This window comes from Cervus canadensis, chromosome 11, assembly GCF_019320065.1.
Source record: "Cervus canadensis isolate Bull #8, Minnesota chromosome 11, ASM1932006v1, whole genome shotgun sequence".
NCBI lineage: Eukaryota > Metazoa > Chordata > Mammalia > Artiodactyla > Cervidae > Cervus > Cervus canadensis.
Window position 1 is genome coordinate 59,207,379 of NC_057396.1, and position 20,122 is coordinate 59,227,500.

General features: G+C 45.1%; 1 long non-coding RNA gene across 2 annotated transcripts in view; it reads left to right on the forward strand.

The window, feature by feature from the left end:
• Window positions 1-15,023: 15,023 nt before the first annotated feature.
• The window catches only part of LOC122450325, a 58,793-nt gene continuing 53,694 nt past the window's right edge, over window positions 15,024-20,122 (forward strand). For both annotated transcript variants that reach the window (XR_006272099.1, XR_006272098.1), the window contains exon 1: window positions 15,024-15,439. This is a non-coding gene — a long non-coding RNA (uncharacterized LOC122450325). The remainder of the gene's footprint in view (window positions 15,440-20,122) is intronic.

The window sequence follows — 20,122 nt, forward strand, 5'->3', positions numbered from 1 at the left end:
TTGCCTCATTAACCCGTTAGCATCCACAGGCCCTGAGCACACGACAGGACAATGGTGATGTCTTTGGAGTGTTCTGGGAGATAACATTGCATCCTTATAATAAATTAACTAATGTCTTTATTCTAAGATAGCTTGGTAACTTTTTGTTCCTTGCAACCTAAAGATTCTTACGTAAAATAAAGGATCTTCATAACTGGCACAATAGACAAAGAAATTTAAGGTATGATGGTTTTACAAATTTAAGGTATAATGGACTCTACACATGGACATCACCAGATGGTCAATACCGAAATCAGATTGATCATATTCTTTGCAGCCAAAGATGGAGAAGCTCTATATAGTCAACAAAAACAAGACCGGGAGCTGACTGTGGCTCAGATCATGAACTCCTTATTGCCAAATTCAGACTTATATTGAAGAAAGTAGGGAAAACCACAAGACCATTCAGGTATGACCTAAATCAAATCCTTTATGATTACACAGTAGAAGTGACAAATAGATTGAAGGGTTTAGATCTGATAGAGAGAGTGCCTGAAGAACTATGGAGGGAGGTTCATGACATTGTACAGGAGGCAGTGATCAAGACCATCCCCAAGAAAAAGAAATGCAAAAAGGCAAAATGGTTGTCTGAGGAGACCTTACAAATAGCTGAGAAAAGAAGGAAAGCTAAAGGCAAAGGAGAAAAGGAAAGATATACCCATTTGAATGCTGAGTTCCAAAGAATAGCAAGGAGAGATAAGAAAGCCTTCCTCAGTGATCAATGCAAAGAAATAGAGGAAAACAATAGAATGGGAAAGACTAGAGATCTCTTCAAGAAAATTAGAGATACCAAGGGAACATTTCATGCAAAGATGGGCCCAGTAAAGGACAGAAATGGTATGAACCTAACAGAAGCAGAAAATATTAAGAAGAGGTGACAAGAATACACAGAAAACTATAAAAAAAAGATCATCATGACCCAGATAACCACGATGGTGTGATCACTCACCTAGGGTCAGACATCCTGGAATGAGGCAAAGTCAACTGGGCCTTAGGAAGCATCACTACATACAAAGCTAGTGGAGGTGATGGAATTCCAGTTGAGCTATTTCAAATCCTGAAAGACGATGCTGTGAAAGTGCTGCACTCAATATGCCAGCAAATTTGGAAAACTCAGCAGTGGCCACAGGACTGGAAAATGGCAGTTTTCATTCCAATCCCAAAGAAAGGCAATGCCAAAGAATGTTCAAACTATCACACAATTGCACTCATCTCACATGCTAGTAAAGTAATGCTCAAAATTCTCCAAGCCAGGCTTCAACAGTAAGTGAAGCGTGAACTTCCAGATGTTCGAGCTGGATTTAGAAAAGGCAGAGGAACCAGAGATCAAATTGCCAACATTCGCTGGATCATGGAAAAAGCAACAGAGTTCCAGAAAAACATCTATTTCTGCTTTATTGACTACACCAAAGCTTTTGACTGTGTGGATCACAACAAACCGTGGAAAATTATTAAAAGAGATGGACATACCAGACCACCTGATCTGCCTCGTGAGAAATCTGTATGCAGGTCAAGAAGCAACAGTCAGAACTGGACATGGAACAGACTGGTTCCAAATTGGGAAAGGAGTACATCAAGGCTGTATATTGTCACCCTGCGTATTTAACTTATATGCAGAATACATTATGCGAAATGCCGGGCTGGATGAAGCACAAGCTGGAATCAAGATTGCCAGGAGAAATATCAATCACCTCAGATATGCAGATGACACCACCCTTAAGGCAGAAATCAAAGAACTAAAGAGCCTCTTGATGGAAGTGAAAGAGGAGAGTGAAAAAGTTGGCTTAAAGCTCAACATTCAGAAAACTAAGATCATGCCATCCGGTCCCATCACTTCATGGCAAATAGATGTGGAAACAATGGAAACAGGGGCTGACTTTACTTTGTGGGGCTCCAAAATCGCTGCAGATGGTGACTGCAACCGTGAAATTGAAAGGCACTTGCTCCAGGATTTCCCTGTAGCTCAAAGGGTGAAGAATCTGCCTGCGAGGCAGGAGACCAGGGTTGGATCCCTGGATTGGGAAGTTCCTCTGGAGAAGGGAATGGCAATCCACTCCAGTATTCTTGCCTGGAGAATTCCATGGACAGAGAAGCCTTGTGGACTACAGTCCATGTGGTCGCAAAGAGTTGGACACGACTGAACGACTAACACAGTACACACAGTAGCTCCTTGGAAGGAAAGCTATGGTCAACTTAGACAGCATATTAAAAAGCAGAGACATTACTTTGCCAACAAAGGTCCATCTAGTCAAAGCTATGGTTTGTCTAGTAGTCATGTATGGATGTGAGAGTTGGACTATAAAGAAAGCTGAGCACCGAAGAATTGATGCTTTTGAACTGTGGTGTTGGAGAAGACTATTGAGAGTCCCTTGGACTGCAAGGAGATCCAACCAGTCCATCCTAAAGGAGATCAGTCCTGAGTGTTCATTGGAAGGACTGATGCTGAAGCTGAAACTCCAATACTTTGGCCACCTAATGCAAAGAACTGACTCATTGGAAAAGACCCTGATGCTGGGAAAGATTGAAGGCAGGAGGAGAAGGGGATGACAGAGGATGAGATGGTTGGATGGCATCCCTGACTCGATGGACATGAGTTTGAGTAAGCTCTGGGAGTTGGTGATGGACAGGGAAGCCTGGTGTGCTGCAGTCCACGGGGTCACAAAGAGTTGGACATGACTGAGCGACTGAAATGAACTGAACTGAATGGTTTTAGAACATGGCTACAAATTCTTTGTACAGGACGATTATTCCCATCAAGCAATGAGGTCTATGTCCCCTCCCCTTGAATCTGGGAAGGTTTGTGACTGTCTTAGCCAACAGAGTATGAGAGATGTGAAGATATGTTTGAGTTCCAAGGATAATTCATCAATGGCCATGGAGATTGCATGTCATTCTTGGAGCATTGTGCTACTCTATTGAAAGTCTTCCAGGACTTCCCCAGTGGTCCCCTGGCTAAGAATTCACCTTCCAATGCAGGGGATGTGAGATTGATCCTTGGTCTGGGAACTGAGATCACACATGCTGCAGGACAACTAAGCCCAAACACGGTGATTAGAGAAAGCCCATGTACTGCAACTACCCGCGCTCTAGAGCCCTTGCTCCACAACAAGAGGAGCTCCCTCATATCGTGACACAGACTCAGCAGAATCAAAAAAAAGAAAAAAGTTCTGTCTACCATGAAACCTTCTTACTGTGGAGAGGTTACATGTTGGTGTCAACAGTTCCAGCTGAACCAAAGCCAGCCTAGGCAACAGGTATATGTAAATCAAGAAGCTTCCAGATGACTCCAGCCCCAGCCATTCCAATCTTCCCAGCTGAAGCTCATACATGCAGGAGCAGTGGCAAACTGTCCCACCATACCTTCTGTAAATTCCTAACCTGCAGAACACACGAACAGGAAAAAAAAATATGGTGACTGTTTTATATCCTTAAGTTTGGGTGAGTTTGTTACATGACAGTATGTAACTGAAAGAGACACATAGAAAGGAATAATAAAGAGGCCAAGAGTATGGAGCATTGGTTTAGCTGGTATATAGAGAGAGGGTACCGTGGAATGCCTGTATCAATCTGAAGATACCAGAGGCTGGGAGCCTTAGGGACAAGTGTTGGTACTGAGCAGCAAAATATATTTTACATGTAAAATTTAGCAAAGTTAATAACAATAAAAAAATTAAAAAAAAAAAAATTTAGCAACGTGTCTAGGAAAGGATTGCAGTAGACCAGAATGCCAAAATATACAGGTGAGAACTAATGGCACAATGGTGAAGAATTGGGACTGAGGGACAGACAGCTGGATTCTAATTCGTACTCTACAGCTTATTATGTGACCTTTGGCAAGGTTCTTAACATTTCTGAGTCTGTTTCTTCACCTAGAAAATGAGGACAATAATAGCATCCATGTTATAAAGTTTTAAATGGTAACATCTATTACAAAGTACCTAACACAGTGCTTGCCATTTAATAAGTGCTCAATTAGTCACAGTAATAAGGAGACAAAGCAGGAGATAAAGCGCCTGGATCCACCTGACACCAACGTCACTTTTACTCCACTTACCTCATCCTCAAGAAGACCCTGAGTTTTGGTAAAAACAGAGGGCAGACACATAAAAGAAAAAAAGAATGAAGAAAAAAGAATATGAAAATGAAAAATGAAAAAAAAGAAAATGAAGAATCAGTGCTCATATTAGACAGTTCCACCAGTTGATAGGGAAGTAGTGCAGCGGCAACTCACACACACTACTTTGATAACGATTTGCGTGCGGTCAAAACAATCAAACAGGCACACTATGTGTGTGACCCAGTAGTGCACTCCTAGTTGACGCTCAACAGAAATGTGTGCACATACACCTAAAGGACACGCATAGGAATGTTCCAAGCAGCATTTTCCACAACAGTCACAGATCAGACACAGCATCTGTCCACTAATGGGAGAATGACAACTTGTGATGTATTCATACAGTGGAACACGCTATAGTAATGAAAATGAATGCGGCACAGCTACCAGCAACAGAACCTACTAGCACAAAAGAAACCAGATACAAATGCATACACACATGGCCCCATTCATACACACACACACATATAATTCCATTTCTGTAAAGTTTGAATACCTAAAACTAGTGTATGAGAAGTCAGGATAGTGGTTACCTTTGGGGAGGACCTAGGGAGGAATTACTGGGAGAGAGTGTGAAGGGGGCTTCTGGGGTACTGGTAGTAATCTATTCACATGGTATTTACTTTATGCTAACTCACTGACCTGTATATTTAACAATTTGAACACACTTTCTATGCATATGTGGTATACTTTGCGATAAATTTTTTAAAATAAAAGACATTTAAAATGGCCCTTCCCAGGTGGTTCAAGTGGTAAAGAATCTGCCTGCCAATGCAGGAGACTCAGGCAGGAGATGTGGGTTTGAATCCTCAGTTGGGCAGACTCCCTGGAGAAGGAAATGGCAACCCACTCCAGTATTCTAGCTGGGGAAATCCCATGAACAGTACTTTGGACTGAGCACACACACATACGTACACACACAACAAGACATGGCTTTATAGCCCTTTCTAGGAGTTACTGCCTAGCAAACTGAGGTTGGCTATCTTTTGTGATTCCCCAGGGGACAATATGGCATCCATCTGAGTGTGGCCAGAACACACAGGAGCACTGGGATGATTCATAAATAGACACAGCCCAGCCCCTGATAGGAGAGACCAATCTAGCAGCAAACTTAGACCAGAAAAAACCACAATGAGGAAAGTCTGCAAGGAGCCTAAATGAGATGGGAGTGACCCACCCCCTGGGCAGGGATAGGCAGGCATTGCCTTTGGAGTTAGGCAAGCATTTAAACTTAACAAAACCCCTTCCAGCCCCCACTGAAGGAGCTGTTTGTTTCCGAAGGCCTGATGGAACAACTAACTGTAAGCTAGGGAGAGGAAATTACACAATGGATGTTGAAATGTGGGCTTGTTGAAAAGTTGTCACTCGAGTAATGAATGCCCTATTTCCTGTTTTTTGCTGAAAGTTAAATGCTGGGCATAATTAGCTAGTAAAAAAGCAAGCTTGGCAGCAGAACAAAAATAGCACATTTTGGGAGCCCAGGCCAATTAAAATTGTTTATGCAGCCATTTAGCAATATTTTTCTCCAAACTATTATGACCAGGAAATATGCAGCGTGAGACTGGGAGGCAAGTTCCTCAGAAGAAAAATGGCCCCCACACTGATCCTTTGAACAGCCTGCTATTCTCAGGGGATTTTATAATAAGAATGAGTACTTCCATCCTCCTGAACTCCCTGGGCCTCCTTGGGATCTTGAGAACAGCATCACTCACCCCGTGAGCGGGCAGCTGTGGACGGCGGGCTGCAACCTGCTAATGTTAAGATTAGCCAAGCTCCCCTATGTGTCAGAGCAGCCAACGACTGCGGATTTAGCTGCCTAATGCAGTCGTTTAAATCATCTGGCTGATGCCATAATCAGATTGAGTGTATGAAACGTTTTTGTTAATAACTGGACAGTCTGGCTGGTGTCAGGATTAGTTGCTAGAACTCAGCAAAATTGCGCTGAGCAAAGTCAGTCACCATGCCAGCTCCTTCCTGCCCTCTCTCCAGCACTTTCTAGGTCTCTGAGGACCTTCCATCTCAAGGACTCAGGTTCCATCTTCCTCTTCTTCTCCAACCTCCCTGTCAAAACATGCTTTCACATCCTTCCTTCACGGTAAGATATCATGGACTGATAACTGCTTTAGAAGTCATCGATCACAGCTTCTAGCTGAGAGGTAAAGTTTTGATCATGAAATTTTAGGCAGCATCCAGCTGAATTAAGGGATCTGGTAGACAGTTTGGAGGCAGGGAGCTTTCTCAGCATCCCTAAAATTTCACCCAAGGGAAATAGCCAATCCTAGTTAACTTACTAGGTTAACCCGCTTGACTGAACTGCTCTACTGGCTGACAGGAGAGAGAAAATCACTGGAGAACCTCACTCCACTGTAGGCATGGTTCCAGAGCCCCCATGCAGTTTATATCTTCGCCTAACCACCTCCTCCACTGGCCTTCTCCAGGGGCCTGTCTTATAGTAATTAAGTCCTGGACTTCCGCTTGAGCTCTCACTGTGAAGTGGGTGGCAGGGGGGTTAAGGGCTGCAGAAGCAGAGGAGACCCAGATGCTCTTCTTTACGAGCTTCAAAGTACTTGAGCCCTGGAGAAGGAAATGGCAACCCACTCCAGTGTTCTTGCCTAGAGAATTCCGTGGACAGAGGAGCCTGGCAGGCTACAGTCCATACAGTCCATGGGGTGGCAAAGAGTCAGACACGACTGAGCGATTAACACACACTTGAAATTATATGACATCTGAATTTGCTTTAAAAGAAACAAGCAAGGGAACAGAACAAGTGGAGATGAAAAAGACTGACCATAAATTGATAGCTATTGAATCTGAATAGAGGTTCGTAGGAATTCATTATACTATTCTCTCAACTTTCTCATGTTTGAAATTTCTGTAATAAATTTTTAATGTTTAAACAAAAAGAAAAAAAATCCAGGATCTTGCAGATGAATGGATAAAGAAGATGTGGTATATATATACAATGGAATATTACTAAGCCATTAAGAAGAATTGAATAATGCCTTCTGTAGCAACACGGATGGGCCTAGAGATTGTCATGCTTAGTGAAGTAAGCCAGACTGATAAGGAGGAATATCATATGACATCTCTTATATGCAGAATCTAAAAAGAAATGATACAAATGAACTTATTTACAAAACAGAAAAACAGACTCACAGACTTAGAGAATGGATGAGGGGAACAGATAGTTAGGGAGTTTGGGATGGACATGTACATTCTTCTATATTTAAATGGATAACCAACAAGGTCCTACTGGTACAGCACAGGGAACTCTGCTCAATGTTATGTGGCAGCCTGGATGGGAGGGGAGTTTGGGGGAGAATGGATGCGTGTGTATGTATGGCTGAGTCCCTTTGCTGTTCTCTTGAAACGATCACAACATTGTTTGTTAATTGGATCTACTGCAATATAAAAGTAAAAGCTTTAAAAAAAAAGAAGTACTTGAGGACACAGAAACATTTGGGGAAGTGGAAACTATGTGTAGAATCCAGGCTGTTTCACTTATTCAATACTCCTTCCATCAACTGAAAAACTTAGTGAGTTGTCAAGACCGTGTGAAGCCAGAACTTTGATCAGGGAGGAGGATGGCAGCTTCCCGAGCCCGAGGTGTGGAGGTGAGCACTGTACACCTAAAAGGCTGCCATTCTAAAGCCTCTTGTCGTCACTGGATTGGACCAGGGGGTTTCAAGAGCAGTAGAGTTGGCTCCTTCCCTCCTGTTTATGTTTTGTTCATTTTCATATTCATTCATTCATATGTAGATAGCAGTTAAAAAATATACATCTATGAACCAAAAAAATATTTAATTTGATATTAAAATTTCTCCTTTGTAAAAATAAAAATTAAATTAAATTAAAATTTTAAAAGAAATGAGAAAAAAAAGCACTCTCCCTGGCTTGACCCGGGCTCTGTGTCACCGTTTCTCTGACTCATCATTTTCCTGAGTTGGCCAGGACCTTCTTGCCTCAGAAGCACACTCTGTGCTTGTCTACTTTTTTCAGGCTCTGTCACGGCCTGTGCCCCTTTTTCTCCATGTATCCAAATCTCTCCCATCATATGAGACCAGCCTGAACCCCACTTCTTACCCACAAAGCTCCTTTGACCACCTTTGGCATGATGGTCTCCTACACATCTGAACCCCTGTAGCATATATTCCCTCCGCCTGCACCTTCAGTCAAGAATTGCCTCTGACATGTCCTGTGACATGTGCCTCTGACATATGCCTCTGACATATCACCACCGAACATTTATTTTGGGGGAGAACTTACAGCCTCTTGCTCATGGGCTTTTGGGTCAGGAGGGGACCTCTGGTCAACAGTGTCCAGGTCAGAACTAAACGAAGCTCCTGACCATGAATCCACCCCTGGGTCCCCACAGGAATTTCCTGTTAAACTCTCTCCCCCACCCCTCTGTGTTCCATTTCCTGTCCTTCCAGCCTCACCTCTGAATCACAGATTTCCCTGCTAGCCCTTCCATGCTCTCTCCCCCCTACATTCAATAAGCATCACAAGGTTTCAGATAAGAATACTTTAAGAGATCAACTCTGCAGCCTCCAGAATAGCTCCAGGAGACTTGATTCTGTTTCCACAAGCTGATGTGGTACAGTGGCTGTAACACTTTGCAGTTAACCAACCAGGGATCCTGAAAGGTCATCAGTCCCCCTGTCATTCATTCATTCATTCAACAAATATTTTTTGAGTATATGCTATATGCTAGAAGGGGATCCAGGCAAGCAAATAAGCAGTTACAGTGCTAATTCTGTCTGATGGTGCTGGTAAGGTATCCCACATGGATGAAGTTCTATTCTGTTTAATAATATGTTAAGAAGCAAGGGCCTCCACTCTCTTCTGCAGTCCTTTCCAGAGACTGAAGTTTTTTTTATGGTTCACCCAAGTCTTCAAAAATCTCAGAATGTTTTCATTGTGTTCAGTCCCTAAGTTGTGTCCAACTCTGTGACCCCATGGACTGCAGCCTGTCAGGCTCCTCCATCCATGGAATTCTCCAGGCAAGAATACTGGAGTTGGTTTCCATTTCCTTCTCCAGGGGATCTTCCTGACCCAGGAATCAAACCCACATCTCTGGCATAAGTCTAGTTAACAGGTAGATTCTTTATCACTGAGCCACCAGGGAAGCTCTGTTTCCATGACTTATTCTTTAAAATATTTATTTATTTGGCTGTACTGGGTCTTAGTTGTGGCTTGTGGGATCTAGTTCCCTGACCAGGGATCAAACCTGGGCCCCCTGCATTGTGAGCATGGAGTCTTAGCCTCTAGACCACAAGAAGAAGCTCTGTTTCCATTACCTGTTAAACTTAGCAAGAATCTTTAAAAAGAAGAATTGGTCAAAACACTTAGGAGTCTTCGTGTAATTCAAGATAATAATTAGGGCACGCCTCCAGCATTTTACCAGGTGCTTCAACTTTGCCTAATGTTTAAAATTATGCTTTAAAGGCAAAAATTTAAGCACTGAATGATTCTAGCTGTCATTTACTGAATACATGTTCAGTGCCAGGCAATTTTCATAGGCCTAGTAGAGAGACCTGAAGGCCCAAGGGAGTCTGAATTACCACACACTAGGTCATTAGATTCCCCTTTGGTCCTGTATCCCTAGATGTCTGTCCACCTAGTGGACTTCCATTGTTTTGCTGGACCCACATCCATTCTCTTCTCTTCTGGTATCATCACTCACCTTTGTTCAATTCAGACCATCTAGTCTCTGCACCCACCTTTGGTCAAAGGGTAGGTAAGTGACCCACACTATACCAAACTGCCATTCTCTCCCTTGAATTTGAATCTTAAGAAGCTTGGCCCGAGCTATCTAGCCTCACTGATGAGTTCTGAAGTGACTTCCCATTAGGCCCTACTCTGCTTAGAGTCACTGCTGTTGATTTCTGCTGCTTGCAACCAAAGAACTGTAACGAAGACAGTGGTTCACCAATTACCATGAAAATTGGAATTCTTTTGTTCCGAAGAGAGCAAGCTGATAATGTCTGGAGCTTGCACACTCTACTCAGCTTTCTGTAAAAGGAGGAGGGACTTGGGCACCAGGGCCGTGGACCGTGGGACATTAGAGAAAGGAACTGCCTGACAAACAGCAAACGTGCCAAATGAACGCTTTCAGGGAAACCAGGGTTGCCTGAACACTATTGATTCTGGGTCCACTAATGGTTCGGGCTGGGGGGCTGGGTGTGACATCTCTGCCTCCCTCAGCGCAGGGCCGCCAAGTCAGGCCCATTTTCTGGTGTCAGCAGGGAAATGGGAGACTATTAAGGAAGCACCTTATCAGGAACTGAGCTCAATGTCACTGGGGAGACAGTGGCAATTAGCCTGATGGAGGCCATGAAGCAGCCCCAGCTCCCGGGCAGGTGTGGAAGAAATTAGCTGGAAGCATCTTAACTGACAAGTCAGCTTAGGCCCCAGTAGAAAGAGGGCCCTGAGCAAATGCTGATGTGCCCTTTTCTCTGGCTGGGAAGGTCCCTGGCCCTTTCAGTTTTCTTCTGATCTGCTCCCTCTAAACACACACACACTTGCTGCTGGACATCTATGCACTTTACCAGCCCCATTTACAAAAGCAAAAATGACCCCTCTCAGTTGAACAGTATGTTCGTATTTATTAGGTCAGGCAAGCAATGTGATTAAGGGCTCAAGCTTTAGAGACTGGACTAGAAGGAGTCACGAGTATGTGAGGGGTCTTCTTTTGAAGAAACTCTCACACAAGCCTCATCACTTTCCTCCCATTCCAAACACACACGAGGCAAAGTCAACAGATACAACCTGAGGGCTGGGAGAACACTTTTCTGCTCTGCGAGAGTTTACTGTGTGACCTCAGAAAAATCCCTTTGCCTCTCTGAGCTTCAATTTTCTCAACTATGAAATGGGGCAATTACTAAGTGATCTCTGAGTTAGCCCAGGTCCTCTGAGAAGCAGATGGCAAGGAGGGGTTGTTCAATAATCCAAGGACTTCAGAGGAGAAATTCCTGTGAGAGAAAATGAAGGGTGAGCTGAGAAAGGCTGAGAGAGTCCTCAGACCACAATGCAAGAAGAGAAGAGAAAGGGTAAGTGGCAGCGTCTTAGATGGGCCCTAAATCTAAGGAAAGTTCAGCGAGGCCATCAAGCAGTCCTTAAGCGAGGGACAGCTGTCAGCGGAGTTCGGTGTCTCCCAGGAAGAGGTCTGCCGTAGCATCTGCGCTGTTTTCTGTCATCTGGGAAGTGTGGCCTCCGAGTAGACAGTCCAAGAAGCTCGTTCAGAGCAAGCAGCTGGGGCCTCCCGAGCTTGGAGGTCTGCGAGGTGCATTCTTTGGGCCATAATCCTCTCTAAGCACCCTGGGTGCTCTCCTGTCCGTTGTTCTCAGAACCCTGGAGTTCTGCCAGCAGACCCAGAGCCACGTCGACATGAGGGGTCTGGCTGGGCACTGCCCCGCAGGCTGGCCTCCTGACCGGCCTGCGTGTAGCAGCTGCTCTTGGGCACTCCCCAATGGCAAAGCTGGCAGGATGTTTGTGCTCATTTAACACATTGGGATCAAATGTTTCCTGTCATTCCTATTTTTGGCTGCGCTTTGGTCTTCAGAGAAGGGAAGTGGGGGCTTCAGTTTCCCTGCTGTCGTCTTTGTTTGAAGTGAAGCCAAACAAAAGAGGCCCTACCCTGATTACATCTGTCCTGTCTTTCCTGGCTCCCCCCTCCCCAAGCTGGAGACCCTGCATGCACACGTCCACACATCCACATATAGGGATTTGTATGCCTTTGAGTTCTGGATGGGTCTGGGCTTAGGAAAACCTAGGTTTGAGTTTCCTGGATGTATAACCCTGGGCAAACGACCATCTCCACAAACCTTGACATTCTTATCTATAAAGGTGGGATAAAACTTACCTGTTAGGGTCATTGTGAGGATTTCATAAGAAAAGGCACACGAAGTCTTTAACATGCAGCTCGGATCATAGTGTGTTTATGCGTGTGTGTGTGTGTGCATGCGTGCAAATGCACTTGGTTGCACATGCACATGCACTCAGTTGCTCAGTCACGTCCAACTCTTTGCAACCTCATGGACTGTAGCCTGCCAGACTCCTCTGTCCATGGAATTTTCCAGGCAAGAATACTGGAGTGGGTTTCCTACTCCAGGGGGATCTTCCCAATCCAGGGATTGAATCCGCATCTCTTGCATCTCCTGCATTGGCAGGTGGATTCTTTACCACTGTGCCGCCTGGGAAGCTCCTTGGAGCATAGTACGTGCTCAATAAATGATTATTGGTGGTGTCACCTACTAAACACCTACTATCAGCCTCATCATTCCTGCCTTCCATCGTATCTTCTTGTGAGAAGAACAAAGGTATCAGAAATTTCTCCTGCTCTCAAGAAGCATACAGACTAGAATAAGAACATAGAGAAAAACAGAAACAGACTTAGAGGATGAAAACTTGTCTGGGGAAAGAACGGGAGGAAGAGATAGTTAGGGAGTTTGGGGGTGGACATGTACTTGCTGTTATATTTAAAATGAATAACCAACAAGGACCTATTGTATAGCACAGGGAACTCTGCTCAATGTTATATGGCAGCCTGGATGGGAGGGGAGTTTGAGGGAGAATGGATGCATGTTTACGTATGGCTGAGTCCCTTTGCTGTCCACCTGAAACTATTACAACATTGTTAATCGGCTATACTCCAATACACAATAAAAAGTTAAAAAAAGAACACCCAGAAAGTTGCTAAACGGTGGGGCTGGCTTGGGAAATTTTGTCACAATCAGGACTGTCTCATTCATTTTGTGACTTCTATTGGAGCTCCCTCTCATGTCTGTATATTCAGTCTCCTGAACTCATGGGTAATGTCTTAGACCCAACACACCGTAATGTGTAGAGATGGTGCTCCTGGCGTAGGGAGTGTACTTTCCACACATTGTGGAATGTAGAAGAGAGAGTACTGATTGGGAGTGATCATAAAGCCAGAGGAAGCAGTGGACCACCAAAGCCAGGTGATGAAGGGCCTCGTAAGCCATATCAAGGAACTGGTCTTGAACCTGAAGGTAACAGGGGTGCCCTTGATGGGTTTCAAGTAGGAGAGTGATGGAATCAGATTTGTCTGATGGCTTCAGAACAATTTACCCCATTAGCGCCTTTCCCTGGGGAAAGCCTGTCCCCTGGAGAGGAAAGTATGAAGAGAAAGGACCCGCCCCTTCAAAGCACTGTCTGCTCAAACTTTCCCTGACCTGTCCACCATCTGAACAAAGGCCCCACGGCCAGCTGGAGAGGGGCCTTGTTGATTACTCACAATTCCCTTCCCAAGAGGACAGGCGTTGATATGTTTTCTCTTGATAACACTGGCTCCTTTCGAGTAATAGGACTTCCTGTCTGATCAGAGAGCAATTACTGCACCTCCAAAGAGAAAACACTTTAAATAAATCCAGGTTTAGCCCTCCGTCCTTGATAATGGAGACGTTTGTTCACTAATCAGCCACTGGCTCTGAGTTTAAGGAAGAGTGGGCATTTAGGACACCCCGTAAACCAGATCGATGTTTCCGGATTTGTTTGGTACAAGAGTCCAATGGCCAAAGGAGCTCCTTCCCCAGGGAATCTGGGCCCCTCTATGCCAGTCTGGGTGTGGAGCTTCTGGCTTTCCTGCCCCCAATCCTTTCAGTATCTGGGGCCAGGGACCTGTGAAGATCAAGGCCAAGGTTTGGTCCACTTGGGGAAAGTCCAAGCTTATTCAGGTCAAACTCTGTGCCCCTTGAACTGTTTACATTAGGGAGTCACAAGGAAATTTGCATGAAGAAAGGTTGTCACCCAATAGCCATCATTAAATACTGCATTTTTTTCCCATCTTGGGAGAATTAAAATTCTACCTCTAAATGAGCATTCCTACTAGAGATCATTAGTTGGCTTAACTGTCTCCTTTCCAGTATCTGCTGGGCTATCCCTCACTCCTTGCTTGCTCTTTTAAGACCACTGGAGGGATAAGAAGTGGACAATAATGTTAGTTAACATTTACATAGCACTTGCAATGTGCCAGATACTGTGCCAAGCACTTTTCATTTACTTAGTTGTGTGGCTTTCCGAAACACCTCTATGACATAGGTACTATTATTGTTCCCATTTTTTTTTTAATAAGGAAATATTTTTTTTAGGTCATGCCCTGTAGTATGAGGGATCCTAGTTTCCCGACCAGGGACTGAACCCATGCCACCTGCAATGGGAGCACAGAGTCTTAACCGCTGGACCACAAAGTCCCAATTCCTAATTTTAAATGAGATAACTGGGGTACAAAGGAGTTCAGAAACTTTCTCTTTTTTTTTTTTTTTTTTTGGTTGTACCACACAGCTTGTGGGATCTTGGTTCCCCCAACCAGGGATTGAACTTGGGTCCTTGGCAGTGAAAGCCTAGATCCCTAACCACTGAACCACCAGAGAATTTCCAAGAAACTTTCTAAAGTTGGAATAGCTGATCCATGGCAGGGCCAGATTCTGAACCCAGGAAATCTTGGCTGTGGATTCTGTGCTTGTAACATATGCAGACTACCTTTTCAAACCATCATCCTCTCTCCAAACTCTTGGCCTTCTCCTGTCTAACCCTGGCTCCATCCTTACCTCTTCCAGGGGGTTTTCCTGAGCTTTTAGATTCCTGAAGGACAGGAATAGTAATCTTGTTCATCATTGCCTCCTGAGCACTTCGAACCTAATTGATGCTCAAAATAGTTATTGAATAAATATTATGAGTCATTGAGCACTGGCCGGAGGCGCTTCATCTCCTAAGGACTATTGTATCCTGTTACCACTCTACGTTGTAATCACTTGTAATGTGTTGGTGACTATTCTCACAAGTGAATACCTTGCATCCTGGAATGGATGGCAAGATCCTCTGTCCTTCCTTTATAGGAAGCTCAGCCCTAAAGTGGTGCCCACTCAGCCTTATTATTTGGCTTTTGTCCACTTTCCTTCCTACTAGGTGTGGTAGGCAAAGTAATGGCTCTCAAAGTATGCATATTCAAATCCTTAGATGGATAAAGATGCTATATAGCAAAGGGGGGATTAAGTTCACAGATGGAGTTAATCACTGCCCTTGGGCTAGGGAGAGCAGCCTAATCCAGGTGAGCCCAGTGTGATCACAGTCCTTGTAAGTGGGAATCAGACTCAAGGTTGAAGATGCTATGCTTCTGGGTTTGAAGATGGAGGAAGGCGCCAGGAGCCCAGAAGTTCAGACAGCCTCTAGACACCTTCCCAGAGCCTCCAGAAGGAAGGTCACCCTTTCACACTTCGATTTTCACCTCATGAGACCAACTTCAGGCTTCTGATCTACATAATGGTAAGATAATAGCTGAGTGGTGTTATCGTGGGAGTGGTTTTTTTTTTTCTTTTTGGATGATCTGGGTCTTCATGGCTTTTGTGCGGGCTTTCTCTAGTTGCAGCAAGTGGGGGTTACTCTTGGCTGCAGTTCTTGTTCGGTGGCTTCTCTCATTGTAGAGCACAGGCTCTAGGCGCGTGGGCTCAGTAGTTACTCTGTGGCATGTGGAAGTTTCTCAGACCAGGGATCATCACCTGTATTGCCAGGTGGATTTTTTTTTTCTTTTTGGCCAGGTGGATTTTTACCCACTGCGCCACTAGGGAAGTCCAGCTGGTGATGTTTTTAAGCCGTGAAGTCTGTAGTAATTTGCTATAGCAGCCACAGGAAACAAATACACTGGTACTGAGGGTGGAGAGGTGAACAAAACCAACATGATGTCTGCCCTTGACAGCTTACTGGATATTGCCACTGTCTTGGGGACTCTGAGTCTGGTTGGCAGTTCCTAAAACACATTAGGTTCCAGAAGCATCTCTGGGACAGCGGGAACTCTGCCCTTTCTGGAGCCTGGAGCCTGTCGGTGGTGTTCAAAGCTCTCCTTGGCTCATCTGGGTCACCTCTTTTGACTGCCGTATATTATTTTTTATGTGTTTGGGACTACACTAAGTGTTTTGCATATGTACCTAATTTCATCCTGACCACAGCACTCTGAGAGAGGTATTTTTATCCTCATTTACCAGATGAAGAAACTGAGGCACCGAGAGGAAAAGTGACTTTCCGAAGAGCATACAGCTAGTAAGTGGCAGATGCGAGCCTAAGACGTCTGGCTCTGAAACCCACCCATACCATCAGCCATTCAGTTTTTGTCCCACCTTCGGCCTGCCAGGTTCACCACATGCGTGTCTGAGGGCAGTTGCAGGGCCCACTCTGGGTTCCAGTAATAGGGCGGAGTCCCTTGTTAGGGCAAACACCGCTCCCACCCAGGTGCACAAGGGGTGCTTTTCCGGAAGCCTGATGAAGGCTGAGATGAGCAGGATGCTGAATGGCTCTTGAGAAGATGTCCTGGAGACAAGCCCTTGGCAGAGTGGGTAGACCAGGACAGCACCCCGTGGTAAAGAAGACCACATCTCAAGTGCAGGGTGAGGGCGATGGGCTGTGTTTCTGGGGGAGCTCTGGGCCCAGAAGTGGCCCCTGAGGAAGGCAAGACTCAGATCTACCCCACTCCAGGCCTTCACTCTAGGCAGCCTCATCTTTCTCCAGCCTTCTCCTTGGAGGCGGCTACATTTCTCTCAAGTCAAGGCGATGTGATCTGCCCTCAGTAGACTCTGGGGGAAGAGAGGGTGGATGTGGGGACAGGGAGGGGAGGTGTTCTTAACGGCAACGGCAGCAGTAATAATAACAGCTACTATTTATTCAACATTAAAGGAATCCCGTTTAATCCTCAGAACATCCTTTGGGGTAGATTTTCTTATCACCACAACTTTGCCAATGGGGAAACTGAGGCTCAAAGAGAGGACTTCTCCAGCTCACACAGCCAGAAAACATAGAACCTGGTCTCCCCGGTTCCAAAGTCCATGCTGACACAGGAGTCAGGGACACATAATTGAAATCATTAACTAGGTTGCCTCACCTTGACCTAAAATAGAACTGGGTAAAGGCCTGCTCCCACTTCTCCCACGATCGTGGCCCTGATGAGGCTCCCAGCTGCCCGGCGTGGGAACCTTGCCACGGGGCGTGGGACCGTCCGGCCAGCAAAGGGTGTGTGTCTGTGGGGCAAGCTGCCCTATCGCACTGGAGGGAGTGGGGAGGAAGTGACTCAATCATCAAAGGCCTGGTCTTCCTCCGGGAACTGTCCCTAATCACCATTATCCCACTACAATAATACCATTTCAGAGAGACTGTGAGCTGGGGCACTGTGTAGCCATGTAAACTGCTTCCTGTATCTGCCAAACCCAACAGCATTCGGCAATTAATAGAATCCAGCGAGGCCTCCCGCCCTGATAAGGCCAGGCAGGGCTGCTGCTGCTGGCCTTGTTGTTCTAATGACGCATGGCCCTTATGCTGCTAAGTCATTCTCTCTCCTCCCCGGCAGCATGGGGCCACAGTGGCCCAGGGCCCCTGCGAGGCCGGAAAGAGTCACACACACTCTGCTTGGTTTTGCCATTTTGTGGGGATGAAAATTATTTTTATTCTCCTGCTAAACAAAAGTCAATCCAGGCCACCCCAGGGTGCTGGAGGAGAATGGGATTATTTGGGAGAAGTGACTTAGCAGCAGCAGCAGCACAACCCCGGCACCCTAGATCAGGGACCCACAGATAAGTGGATGCTTCATGAAGTGGTGCAAGGGAAGAAGTTAGGAAAAGTTGATACCACATGACTTCTAGATCATACCAGGGTTTTGGGATTTTAAGAGCCTTGTGCATGCATGCTAAGTTGCTTCACTTGTGTCCGACTCTCTGCAAACCTATGGACTATAGCCCGCTAGGCTCCTCTGTTCATGGGATTCTCCAGGCAAGAATACTGGAGTGTGTTGCCATGCCGTCCTCCAGGGAATCTTCCTGACCCAGGGATCAAACCCACGTCTCTTACATTTCCTGCATTGGCAGGCAGGTTCTTTACCACTAGCGACATCTGGGAAACCCATTAAGAACCTCAGATCCTTGTAAGAAACTGCCTTTAGAACGTAGAGAAATGCTTTAGAAAAGGACCTAACCCCACATAAATTATCTGTGGTTCTATGGATGCAGTTGGGAGGTGACATTTCACAGTCCCAGGGCTCCCTGAATCTTGGAGGGAGCATGGTTTGACAGGTGATGGCAGCTCAGAGACCCCTCCTGTCTGTGGCCCACACCTGCAGTCCACTGTGGGTAGAAGCACATTAAAATGCCAGGATGTAAAAGGTGCAGCCACAATGGAAAGGTATGGAGGTTCCTCAAAAAATTAAGGAAATTACCATATGATCCAAGCAATCCCTCGACCAGGCATATATCCAGACAAAACTATAATTTGAAAAGATACATGCAGCCCTCTGATCATAGCAGTACTATTCACAATAACCAAGACATGGAAGCAAGCTAAATGTCCCTGATGAATGGATAAAGAAGATGTGGCACATATATACAATGGAATATTATTTAGCCATAAAAGAAGGAAATCTTACCATTTGCAACAGCATAAATGGACCTAGAGGGTATTATGCTAAGTGAAATAAGTCAGACAGAGAAAGACAAATACTGTGTGATCTCACACGTGTAATCTTAAAGCAAAAATCCAAAAAACTCCCAAACTCAGAGATACAGAGAACAGTTTGGTGGTGTTTGCCAGAGGCTAGTGGGGGTTAGCGGGTGGTGTGGAGTGGGCGAAATGGGTGAAAGGAGTCAAAAGGTCCAAACTTCCAGTTAAAAAATAAAGTGCCAGTGATGTAATATACAGCCTGATGACTATAGTGTATGATACTGGGTTGTACACTTGAAAGTTACTAAGAGAGTGAATCTTAAAAGTTCTTATCACAAGAAAAAAGAATGTGTAATTATGTGTGGTGATGGATGTTAACTAGGCTTATTTTGGTGATCATTCCACAGTACATACAAATATTGAATCATTATGTTGTATACCTGAAACTAACATATGTCAATTAGCTCTCAATTAAAAAAAAAAAACAAAAAAAACCACCACTCTTCCCAGTTTTCTTTTTGGTGACCTGCAATGCGCCCTCCTTTCTTGTAAGTGGGTGGGATGCACCCATGTTCTTTGCAGAGGATCAAGTACTACAGTCTTTGGGGAAAACATTGACTACTTAGTTTGACTTGCTTTGGACCTTTTAGCCCGATTCCCTCAAAGTCACGGCTGGTCAAGTTGAAGGTATGATTCTGACTCTTCTCCGGAGAGGGACTTCACACTTGCTCACTCTCCTCCTCTCAAGAACGATGCAAATGAAGGCAAAGGGATTTCCCCACACACACCCCCCACACCCCAGGCCAGAAGAACCTTTGGGGAGGAGGGTGAGGCTAGAGGATGTGGGCGTTTTAAAACTCTCACTTTGTAGGAAGACTCTCTTGGTAATTTGCAAATTGTACTCAAGTGTAGTAACTTCCCCGAATTTGGGTGTTTTGTGTTGTTAGCGTTGCTGTTATGGGTTAGGGCCCATTCCAATGAACTTCCTTGGGGGAGATCGGGTCATCATACTCTTGTAGTTATTATGCTCTAACAGAAGGGAGCAGGGAGGTAGAGAGGAGGGGAGCAGAGGTGAGGATGGGGCCATAGCAGAATGGGGAATAGTTTAAGATTTGAGTTCCAGATCTGCACTTCCTAGCTGTGCAATCTTGGGCAAGTTACTTCATATTTTTTTGTCTCCTGTCTCTAACAGGATAGTGATTAAAGGACTCCATGCCTCAGACTGCTGTGAGGGCTAAATGATATCATGCATGCAACGTTGCTAATACAGCGCTTGGTGGATATAAGCACTCAATACCTGCATACTGAACTGCTAATGGTTTTTATCGTGTAGTAATATTATCTCTGTCCCCCTACTCCCAGCATCCAGACCTTCCTCAGGAGCAGCAAGCCTATGTAACTTCCCTTGTTATATATATGGTAGAATGAAATATAGGACCACATACCTTGGTCAGTCTTGAATACCTCTAAGGACAGAGGACTCACTACCTGACTAAGTGGCCCATTTAATTTTCAGGAAGTTCTGGCTGATGG